We start from the raw sequence: 12,245 nt of genomic DNA on the forward strand, positions 1-12,245 counted from the left end.
AATTTTCATTCCTATTTACCTTCTTGAAAAAAGAGTTGTTGGCCAAAATTATCCATCATCTTTTGGATAGGCTTAATTTGGCCTTTAAATATAGTTTGGAGAACTTTATATCCTTGTATACGGTCAAAATCAAGGAGCCCGATTTTGAAGTCTTAAATGTGCTATGAGTTCGAGTCCGGGCAACCCGAAGTGGGGGTCGGATCTGGCTGAAGGACACACACCTCGAGGGAGCAGATCGAAGTCCCAACACGACCTACATCGAGGGCAGTACAATCTTGAAGACACTCAAGAAAGAGCGGGAATTTCTCAGGTACACGTGGATCAAGGCATAAATTAAAAGATAAGATTTTTATGAAATGGTATAGGTCCGTACTAGGTTTTTATACACCTGTACCAATAGAATTCTTTACCACAATTAGGAATGTACTATATTGGGGTTTTCTCCTCCTATATAAAGGGGACCCCAATCATTTGTAAAAGACACATCATTATTATTCACTGCAATAGAATATTCTACTCTACTTTTCTCGTTTACCATACTCAACAATTGTTCTTCAGCTTTATCATTTTTACTTTATTGTTCATACTTTATTGGTTCTTAGCTCACCTCGAGGCCCCTGATACAGTCGAGCTCGAGGCCCCTATTTCTCTAACAATACTGGTTTGGTTCATCAATTCTTCTTACTTAAGCTTAGTATTACTTGTATATTCACTAGTATTGGAATAAATCACATATCTTTAAAATCACAATTCATCTTTAGTTGTTACACGCAACTTTCGAGGTAAAAGTTTGGCGCCCACCGTGGGGCTAAAGATAATAGTGATTATTTTAATGATAGTTTTCTGATAACACATGTTATTCTTCATACTTTTTCTTGTCAAAAATTCTTTGATTTTAGGCTTAAACATGTCTAGCACACAAAATGCACCTATTCACGAGGACGAGGGTCTTGGAGAAAACAACAGAATAAGGGTCGGTGAACCACCCATAAACCCTGAGGAAGTGCCAAATATGGAGTCGGTGGATATCAGCTCACATAACGCTCTAAGCGCAGATTCAAGTGCAGACCCCGTCGGGAATGCGCGCAGGGAAGCCCGGCTCGATGGCCAAAGAACACGAGGAATGGAAGAAGGAGAAGTCAGCCTCCAAGTAATATTCGAAATGTTGTAAGCACAAGAAGTAGCCATCGCTCAACTTCAGAGTCAGAATAGAACTCCAAACACAGCTGAACCAGTGAACACTCGGCATGCTGAACCAGCATTAGAGAGTCCCGATGAAAGTGGCTCGGGGACTGACCCCATAATTATGAAAATACTCGAAGAGCTCGCCAAAAGGATTGAGACTGGAGAAAAGAAGATTGAAGAAAATGACAAAAGGGTGGAGACAAATAACTCAAGGGTCGATCAAATACCGGGAGCACCTCCAATTTTGAAAGGACTGGACTCGAAGAAGTTCGTGCAAAAACCATTCCCCTAGAGTGTGGCTCCAAAGCCCATCCCTAAGAAGTTTTGGATGCCAGATATCCCAAAATACAATGGAACCATTAATCCCAACGAGCACATCACCACATATACTTGTGGCATAAAAGGAAATGATTTGGAAGACGATGAGATTGAATATGTTTTGCTAAAAAGGTTAGGGGAAACTCTGTCTAAAGGTGCCATGATCTGGTACCATAACCTACCCCCGAACTCTATTGATTCGTTTACCATGCTGGCAGACTCATTTGTGAAGGCACATGCTGGTGCCACAAAAGTTGCAACAAGGAAGTCCGTTGTATTTAAAATAAAACAAAGGGAGAACGAGATGCTGAGGGAGTTTGTATCCCATTTCCAATCAGAACGAATGGAGTTACCACCAGTCTTTGATGACTGGGCCGTACAAGCCTTCACTCAGGGGCTAAATGAACAAAGTTCGATAGCTTCGAAGCAGCTGAAGCAGAACTTGGTCGAGTATCCTGCTGTAACTTGGGTGGATGCGCATAACAGGTACCAATCAAAAATTAGGGTCAAGGATGACCAGTTGGGAGCCCCCTCGAGCTCATTTTATCCAAGAAGGTTACTGGTGAGGGAGTCAGGAAATGCAAACAGGGGGTCAAGATCGAATAAGGAAAGATATCAGCCATATGTCGAGGATCGAAGGAATATTTCAAGGTGTAACATACCTCGGAATGATCGAAGAACAGATCAAGGTCAAAGTTCCCGGGGACTCATGAGCAAAACCGGGTTTGATATGCACTTGGGACCGGCAGAGATACCCCACCTATCGGAGTACAACTTTAGCATCGATGCCTCGGGGATCGTCTCAGCCATTGACAAAATTAGAGATATTATATGGCCCAAGCCTATATAGACCGATCCTTCTTAGAGGAACCCCAACTTGATATGCAAATATCATGGTACTCATGGGCATAGGACTGATGATTGCTGGCAGCTTAGAGAGGAGGTAGCCCGGCTGTTCAACGAAGGGCATCTTCGTGAATTTCTTAGTGACCGGGCCAAGAACCATTTCTGAGAAAGAGATGCAAATAGGAAGAGTGAGCCCGAAGAACCTCAACATGTTATTCACATGATCATCGTAAGAGTCGATGTCCCACATGGACCTGTATTCAAATGTACCAAAGTTTCCATCACAAGGGAGAAACGGACTCGGGACTACATGCCCGAGGACACCCTCACATTTAGCGAGGAAGACATCAAGGCCTTATCTCAGTCTCACAATGATGCACTGGTAATTTCTATTCTTTTAAATAAAGTTCAAGTTAAACGTAAACTCGTGGAACTAGGTAGCTCAACAAATATAATCAGATCAAGGGTCATGGAGCAGCTCGGGCTGCTTGACCAAATCATACCTGCCTCTCGAGTCTTGAATGGATTCAACATGGCAAGTGAAACGACGAAGGGGGAGATCATCCTCCCAGTCAACGTGGCTGGAACCATATAAGACACCACGTTTCATGTCATCAAAGGACATATGAGGTTAACGCTTCACTTGGAAGGTCGTGGATCCATAGCATGAGGGCAGTGACATCAACCCTCCAGCAAATGATGAAGTTCCCAATAAAAGATGGTATTAAAACAGTATATGGAGAGCAACATGCAGTTAGGGAGATATTTGTAGTACACGACTTGGCACCGGTACCGACACCATCTATATCGGAGAAGTCAATGGACAAGCAGGTAGCCAAATAGAAATCACAACCTATACCCTCGGTTGAGCCCAAAGGACAGCTAATCGACGAACATGTGTCGATGATGAAGAAGAAGATTTCCTCACCCCCGAGCCTTCATTGCCCCTGAAGAATTAGACGCGACAAAGTCTACGGTCGTAGAACACGAGTAGTCCATATTGATCGAGCGTCTTCCGGAACGAAAGGTATACCTGGGGACGGGGTTAACCCCCGAACTTAGGAAAAAACTCATTCAATTTCTTATCGATAATATTGATTGCTTTGCCTGGTCCCACTTAGATATGACAGGGATCCCACCGGAGATAACTAGCCATCGACTAAGCGTCGATCCTAGATTTAAGCCAGTAAAGCAAAAGAGGAGACCTCAGTCCGAGGTAAAGCATGCGTTCATCAAAGAAGAGGTATCCAAACTTCTCAAAATAGGATCCATTAGGGAAGTAAAATATCCCGAATGGCTAGCTAACGTAGTGGTAGTCCCTAAAAAGGGGAATAAACTTAGAATGTGTGTAGACTACAAGGATTTGAACAAAGCATGCCCTAAAGATTCTTTCCCACTACCCAACATCGATCGATTGATCGATGCTACGGCTGGCCACGAGATCCTTACCTTTCTCGATGCCTACTCCGGGTACAATCAGATTCAAATGAACCTAGAGGACTAGGAAAAGACTTCATTCATCACAAAGTATGGTACATATTGCTATAACGTAATGCCCTTCGGGCTAAAGAATGCAGGAGCCACATATCAACGCCTAGTTAATAAAATGTTCGAACATCAAGTAGGCAAATCTATGGAAGTTTATATTGATGATATGCTAGTTAAGTCCCTACGCGCAGAGGACCATTTGACTCATTTGCAGGTGACGTTCGATATCCTAAAAAAGTACAACATGAAGCTTAACCCTAAGAAATGTGCTTTCAGAGTTGGCTCGGGAAAGTTTTTGGGCTTCATGGTGTCGAACAGGGGGATAGAGATCAACCCCGATAAAATAAAAGCCATCAAGGAGATCACCGTGGTGAACAATGTGAAAGTTGTACAATGGCTGACCGGGAGGACAGCTGCCCTAGGCCGATTTGTTTCGAGGTCATCACATCGGAGCCATCATTTCTTTTCCTTACTCAAGAAGAAGAACAACTTCGTATGGACTCTAGAATGCCAACAAACCTTGGAAGAATTAAAATGGTATATCTCAAGCCCACCCCTGCTCCATACTCCAAAGGAAGATGAAACGCTCTACTTGTATCTAGCCGTGTTCGAGGTGGCGGTAAGTGGCGTGTTGGTTCAGGAAGAGCAAAGTACACAATTCCCTATCTATTATGTGAGTCGGATCCTAGGAGATGTTGAAACCAGGTACCCCCATTTAGAAAAATTAGCTCTTGCATTAATAAGCGCATCTAGGAAACTAAAACCATATTTTCAATGCCATCATATATGTGTGCTGACCACGTACCCACTTTGAAATGTCTTGCATAAACCCGAATTATTGGGCAGGTTGGCGGCCAAATAGGCCATCAAACTTGGAGGATATGATATCGAATATCAGCCTCGAACGGCTATCAAGTCTCAAATTTTAGCGGACTTCGTGGCCGATTTCGCGTCTGCCCTCGTGCTCGAAATAGAAAAGGAACTTTTGTTAAAAAAAGGGTATGTTATCAGGGGTATGGACTCTCTTCACAGACGGTGCCTCGAATGTGAAAGGGTCTGGTCTCAGCATCGTTTTAAAACCGCCTACGGGCAATGTCATTAGGAAATCTATCAAAACTTCTAAAATTGACTAACAATGAGGCCGAGTATGAGGCCATGATTGCAGGTCTCGAACTAGCTAGGGGGCTTGGAGCAGAGGTCATCGGGGCAAAGTGTGACTCCCTTTTGGTAGTAAATCAAGTAAACGGAAGCTTCGAGGTTCAAGACGATCGAATGCAGAGGTACTTGGACAAACTTCAAATGACATTGCACCGCTTCAAGGAATGGACACTGGACCATACACCTCGAGAACAGAATAGCGAAGTCGATGCACTTGCGAACTTGGGGTCATTGGTTGAAGAAGATGATATTGTCCCGAGGACTGTCATCCAATTATCGAAGTCGGTGGTCGAAGAAGGCCATGCAGAGATTAATTCAACAAGTCTAACGTGGGATTTGAGGAATAAGTACATCGACTACTTGAAGCACGGGAAGCTCCTCGTAGACCCAAAAGAGCCAAGAACACTTCGAACTAAAGCGGCTCGATTCTCTCTCGATGAAAATGGAACGTTGTATAGAAGAACCTTTGATGGACCACTGGAAATGTTCTTGGGACCCGGGGATACCGATTACGTACTACGAGAAATCCACGAGGGCACCTATGGGAAACATTCTGGTGTAGACTCTCTGGTTCACAAGGTGATCAAAGCGGGGTATTATTGGGATAACATGGAAAAGGATACCAATGAGTTTGTCAGAAAGTGTGATAAATGCCAAAGATTTGTGCCGATGATCCATCAACCCGACGGACAACTCCATTCGGTCCTATCCCCGTGGCCATTCATGAAATGGGGGATGGACATCGTCTTCCCCTACCAACGGCGCCAGGTAAAGCTAAATTTATTTTGTTTATGACTAACTACTTCTCAAAGTGGGTTGAAGCGCAGGACTTCGAGAAGATAAGAGAAAAAGAAGTCATTGACTTCATATGGTACCACATCATATGTCGGTTCAGGATACCCGCCGAAATAGCATGTGATAATGGGAAATAGTTTATCGGCAGCAAAGTAACAAAATTCCTCGAGGATCATAAAATCAAAAGGATCCTACCAACACCTTACCACCCAAGTGCAAATGGTAAGGCTGAGTCCACAAACAAAACCATCATTCAAAACTTAAAGAAAAGGTTAGATGATGCAAAGGGGAAATGGAGAGAAGTATTGCCCGAGGTACTGTGGGCATATCGAACGACATCAAAGTCCAGCACAAGGAAGACCCCATTTTCTTTAGTATATGGGTCCGAAGCATTGATCCCAGTCGAGGTCGAGGAACCTAGCATCAGGTTTCGGTATGCCACCGAGGACTCAAATAGCGAAGCTATGAACACTTCTCTCGAACTACTTGATGAAAAATGTGAGGCCGCATTAATTCAAATGGTCGCACAAAAAAAAGGATCGAAAGGTATTACAACAGAAGGACGAATCTTGGATACTTCATAGTCGGGGATATAATCCTAAGAAAAGTCACTCTCAACACTCAAGATCCAAACGAAGGGAAACTAGGTCCTAATTGGGAAGGACCGTACCGTGTCCTCAGGGTTGTAGGGAAAGGATCCTATAAACTTAGCATAATGGAAGACGAGCAACTATCAAACAATTGGAATGTATCATTGCACAAGTGCTATTACTACTGAGGTATGACCTTCTCCCCTTTCCATTCGTATTTAAAACTAACTCCTTGAAGATGTTCGATTGGAGACATCAAGGCACCATTCAGCTCGAAGACCTTGGGTTTGAAAGCATACGTTGCACTCTTTTTCCCTTAGATCGGGTTTTATCCCAAATGGGTTTTACCGGCAAGGTTTTTAACGAGGCAACACTTATATGCTACCTAAGGAACATTCAACAAATATTCAAGGCTTTTTTTCAATCAACCTCGAATACTAGGGGGAATCACCCTCGGAGGTTATATTTTTGAGGAAGATACTTCATACCTAAGAGGGCCTCGATAGGAGAACTTTGTAATGGGCCAAATGATCAAATGAACCGTGTCCATATAGAATAGCCGAGCACGGTGGCAAAATATGTGTGCATGTATCAACTAGTTAAAGAAGCATTCTGGTTATATCAAAAATACTTTGTATCTTAAAGATGTTTACTATCATACAAGAAGCGGCTCAAGGGCCAAAGCACCCCGAAATACCCGGGGACTGTCACTGACAGTCAATACATCCGAGTCATCGAAAATTCGGACTCATAAGACCTCAAGGAGGCATCCCCTCAAAACAAAGGCCAAGGCCAATATACTCGGGGACTAACGTGTTGAACAAGTTCGGAAAGTTATAGAGAAACAAGTCTAAGAGACAAACCCGAAGGCTACAACCACACTAAAGACTACGGTCATATAAAGGCTACGACCAAAATAACGCGGCTCGGAGACGTCTGACTTCCGCTATAAAATTAAAGGCCTTCAAACATTGAAAAACCGATTAAGTCAGGCTACCCCCGACAAAAGCAAAATATAAGGGGCTTTGATAAATTCGGCCCCCGAAAAATCTAAGGGCTTCAAAAAATTATCCCTCGAATAATCCTAAGGCTTCGATAACACCAGCCTTCGGAAAAACCTTAAGAGGTATTTGATTATATCTACAGAAACGAAAAGACTAATAAGGTTCTGATACGTCGAGCCTTCAAAAATCCCAACGTGTACAAAAACACATGCTAAGGCATAACTAAAATTTCAGTAAGTCTTTTAGCCGAAATGGGGAAAAATTATATAGTCATTTTAGAGGCCGAAATGGCCCAATTTAAAGAGCCTAAGGGCCAATTTTAAAAGAGCCTAAGGGCCAGCTTAAAAGAGATATAGGGCCAAAGGCTTATGGGAGTCCGAGACTTCGCTCTCATTCAACTCGGACCCAAAGTCCCCATCGTTCTGAGCTCGCGTCAAAGTAATTTTAAGCTTAGCTCGAGGATCATCTAAAACCTTAAGGGGTATGATCTTGAGCAATAAAAACCTAAGGGTTTATTACGAGTCTAAACCGATGCTCGAGCTAAGTGTTTGAATCATCGAAATTTTCCACAAACGGGGATAAAATAAAATTCAACACAAATCGAGGATAGGGGAAAAAGATACTTTATATTCATTAGGGAAATTTACAAAACATGTTACAACGCCCACAAGGGGCCCTTGCACAAAAAGGAAACCTAGTCTATTTTTGGGGTCACACCCCCGGGAGCGTCGTCTTAATCTTCAGAGGCTCTATCTTCGGGAGTCTTTTCCCGTTCTGGAACATCTTCTTCACCTTCCTCGTCCTCGAAGCCACTTACCACATCCTCGTCATCGGAGGAAACAAGAAACCTAGCATCGGTTTCCCGCGTCTTTGCTTCGGCTATCTCCCCGACGAGATTGAACCCTCAGGAATGGATTTCTTCGAGAGTCTCCATCCTGACTTGGAACTTAGCCAATTCATTGCTCTGTCTCCCTTGGTTGGAGGCCTCCCTTCAACTTAGCTTGAACGGCCGCGGCTTCCCTCGAGTATATAGCAATGGATTTATTAGCTGCAACCTTCGTCTTCTCAGCTTCGGCCTTAGCCTATACAGCTTCAGCCTTAGCCTGTGCAGCTTCGGCCCGGGCCTTAGCCAGCTCGGACTCCACCCCTTCGATTTCCTGGCCTGAGCCAGACCCTTTGCTTCAACACCTCGGAGCTGAGCTTCAGCCGAGGATAGTTGGGCCGCTATAGCTTCCTTATCAGTAGCAAGTTGATCCATGTTCTTCTTCCATTGATGACAATCAGCCCGAACTTGATCTACCTCGCCCCGGAGCTGCCCAATCATATTTAGCTTTTGGTGCAGCTGAGATATCGAAGTATTAGCCTCCAAAGCAGGGCCAAGAAGGTTGTACTCTGTTAAAATCAAAGTTACCTGCTCATCTAGCTCAGACTCGCTTTTTTGAGCTTTGGCCAATACGGCTCGAAGATCCTTAAGCTCCTCTTCCTTCTGGTTACAGAGGAGCCTCAGGGCTTTCTTGTAGATATGTAATTTTTGACCCTCCCCAAGATTTTACATATTTTAGCATTTAAATATTTAGTTTCGGCCTAATATCTCTATTTCAATTAGTTTTGACTCTTTTACTTTATTTTATCACAAAAATAAAAATTACAAAAATATTTTCTTTTATTTAGCTAATTAATATTTTATCTAGTTACTTTTAATTTATCTATCTTACATAAAATTCAAAAAATACAAAAATAGTTCCACTTAATTTTCAGGAATATTATTTTAATTTTACAATGATTTTTTCATTTTTATCTTTTAGTATGATATTTGAAAAATACCAAAAATAGGTTTGTTTTAACGATTAGTTTTATTTTAATAGTTATTTTACTTAAGTAGGATTAATTAGTAAATGACATAGTATTTTTAGTCTTGTTTTAGAAGAAAGAGTATGAAATTTGAGGCTAATTTTGTTTGGTCTTAATTGAAGAGGTCCAAAGAGATGGCCCAATTTTAAAGCCCAAACTCTAAGACCCATTTACCTTTCTTCTTATACACCCTAACATACATTTTTCAAAACTGATATACAACCTAAAAAAACCCTAGAGACACCTAAAAATGAACCAGCCATTTTCTATTCTGGATATACACATTTTGAACACCTAAAAACCTAACATACCTGAGGCCAGCCTTGAGCACCCCTTTCTTCTTCATAGAAAACCCTAGAAGACAACCCTAATCTCCAACCACAAAAACCGGCGCCTCCACCAGCCCTTCTGTCACCAAACGACCACCCTCAACACACCTCATTCCAGCCATCTCCCCCCATCATCACTGCTTCTAACCGAAAAAGACCCCAGACCTAACCCTTCTTCTTCAGCTTCGAAAAAACCCATCAGCGATGATCTCTATCACCCACCAAACAACCCGTCTCGCTGGAAAACACCCCCATCAGCGACCACCTGCTCACGCCGCCATCTCCTTTACACCCACAACAACCAGATAGCAAACGAGCTCCCCCACCAACTAAACACACACACATACAGCCGTTGGCCAGCCTCTAACCCGCCGGAACTAATCGCGGAAAGTGAGATAGAACTTCCACTCTTTCATCTCATTTTGGATCTTTGAGAGAACAAAAACAGTGGCACTCCATATTCCTAGAGGCACAAAGATTTGAAAATCCAGGCGTTTAAGTTCCACAAAAACAATACAAAATTTCTGTTCCTTCTCTTGAATTTCGAATTTTGCTTTCCCAAAAATGGTTTAAGTTGTCTCTCGAGGTTCGATCCCACAATTCCAAGATCAATTTGCTTCTGTTTCTCAAATTAATCACCAAATTCAAAACTTTGTATTTGCATCTTCCTGATTATTCAAGTTTCGCATATTAAGGTCTAATTTTTCAAATCTCTACTCAATTTATTTTCTTCTAAACTTATGTGTTGTTTGTGGGGAAATATTTGTTTGATCCATGTTAATAATATGTTGCTTGGTTAATTTTGTTCGTATCATTTGATTTAGATTTACATGAATTATTTGCTGCTGAACAAAATCTAGCTAAAGGAAAGTTAGTCAAATTAGGGCTTAAGGTGTAGATTAAGACAAATGGTCATGGTGAATAAAATGCGTTGGCAAATTTGGGCTTAATATGATTTCAGACATTGTGTTCGTGCTTTAGTTACTTTGATCGTTAGGAGCATGCTAGGCCATCAACACCCGGGTAGGCGAACATTTAGGCACGTTTTGAATTTATTATCGTGATTATGTACACATTCGGGTGACATGATTACAGTTTCTAAAATGAATATTCGTAGTTTGCTTTAGGCGTGATTTAATATATCATCATGATTGTGTACACGTTCGCGTGACATAATTACGATCCTAAAAATAAAACCGGAGTATGCGTTCGTGCAACTTCAACCGAAATTTCTTAATATTAATAAAGTGTTATTAATTATGGACACGTACGCGTGACTCATTTTTCTAGATAACTCCCTATTTACTAATAATCGAACAATTTAAAAGCGGTAAAAAGTAAAATGCACATAGGTTCTAAAATACATAATTAAACAATTTAATTAAGCCAAGTATGATTAAAGCGACCGTGCTAAAATTACGGAATTCGGGAATGCCTAACATCTTCTCCCGGTAATAGAATTTCTTACCTGGATTTCTGTGTTTCGCGGACTTTAAAATAGATTCAAACTTCCTCGATTTCGGATTTTAAATCGGTGACTTGGAACACTATAAATTATCCCAAGTGGCGACTCTGAAATTAATTAAATTATCCTGTATCGATTATTGTCACTTTAATTGGAAAACCTTCCTTATATCCCTTTCGGATAAAAAAGGAGGTGTGACCTTTTTCTTCGCCCGAAACTTTCTTGAGCTCGACTGTAAAGCCCAGAAAATTTTGCTTAGTAATTTAAGATTTCGTGGTTCCAAGGTAGGCTAATTATTTTATCTTGCATGCAAATGAGGATTAATGATATTATGGATATCATTTGGATATGGTAATAAGTGTATAAGTCTTATTATAATTGATTTAGGGTCTAAGGAGAAGCCTAAGTCTAAGACAAGTTGGAAAATTACCAAATAGACTAAAGTTGTAAATGAGTACGCACAAGACCTCACTTTGGACAAGTATATCTCTATTTATATAAGGTTTTGTGCAATGCACAACCTGTCAAATGAAAGATCATTGAGTCTAGTTTCCAACACTTCAAACCGTTCGTCATTCAGACACTCATACCAGAATTTATGGCCAAATTACCAAAAGCAGCGCAGAATTTTTTCACAACCGCGGTGCCCCACGTGGCGCGGCTATACAAAATCGGGTTTTTTGTTATAAAACGATCTCATTTCATCAAATATATGGAAGGTACCATTTCTTGAGCAAAAAGCAGATACTTTTAGAGAGAGAGAATGCCCTAGAGTGGGAAAGTGTTCCTCATCAATTCTTCTACAACTCTTGCTCAAACCTTGAAGGATTAACAAGAAAAACCACACTAGATCTTCATCCTTGAGGTAAGATTCTATAACCTAACCCTTAATTTTGAATTTTAGCTAAAGGCGGGTATTTATCAAGAAAGTTTGTGGGTATTGGAGTTGTTATCTAGTTTGCATGTGTTGTCAAAAGGTGTAGGAACATGGTTGAGCTAAAAATGGAAAAGTATGTGTTGTGGGTTGATGAAATCCTCTATAAAAGGACTATAAAGATTTAACGCTCATATGGTGTTTGATAAAGTTCTCAAATGTGCTAGAATTATGAAGATCTTCCTAATTTGTGTTCAAGTTTGTTATGTCTCGAAGTAGATGGGCATTGCTAGAATTTCCGAAATATTGTAGTAACTTAAGGAAAAGCTCTTTGAGGTATGT

The sequence above is a fragment of the Nicotiana tabacum genome, chromosome 6 (genome assembly GCF_000715075.1).
Source record: "Nicotiana tabacum cultivar K326 chromosome 6, ASM71507v2, whole genome shotgun sequence".
Classification (NCBI taxonomy): Eukaryota; Viridiplantae; Streptophyta; class Magnoliopsida; order Solanales; family Solanaceae; genus Nicotiana; species Nicotiana tabacum.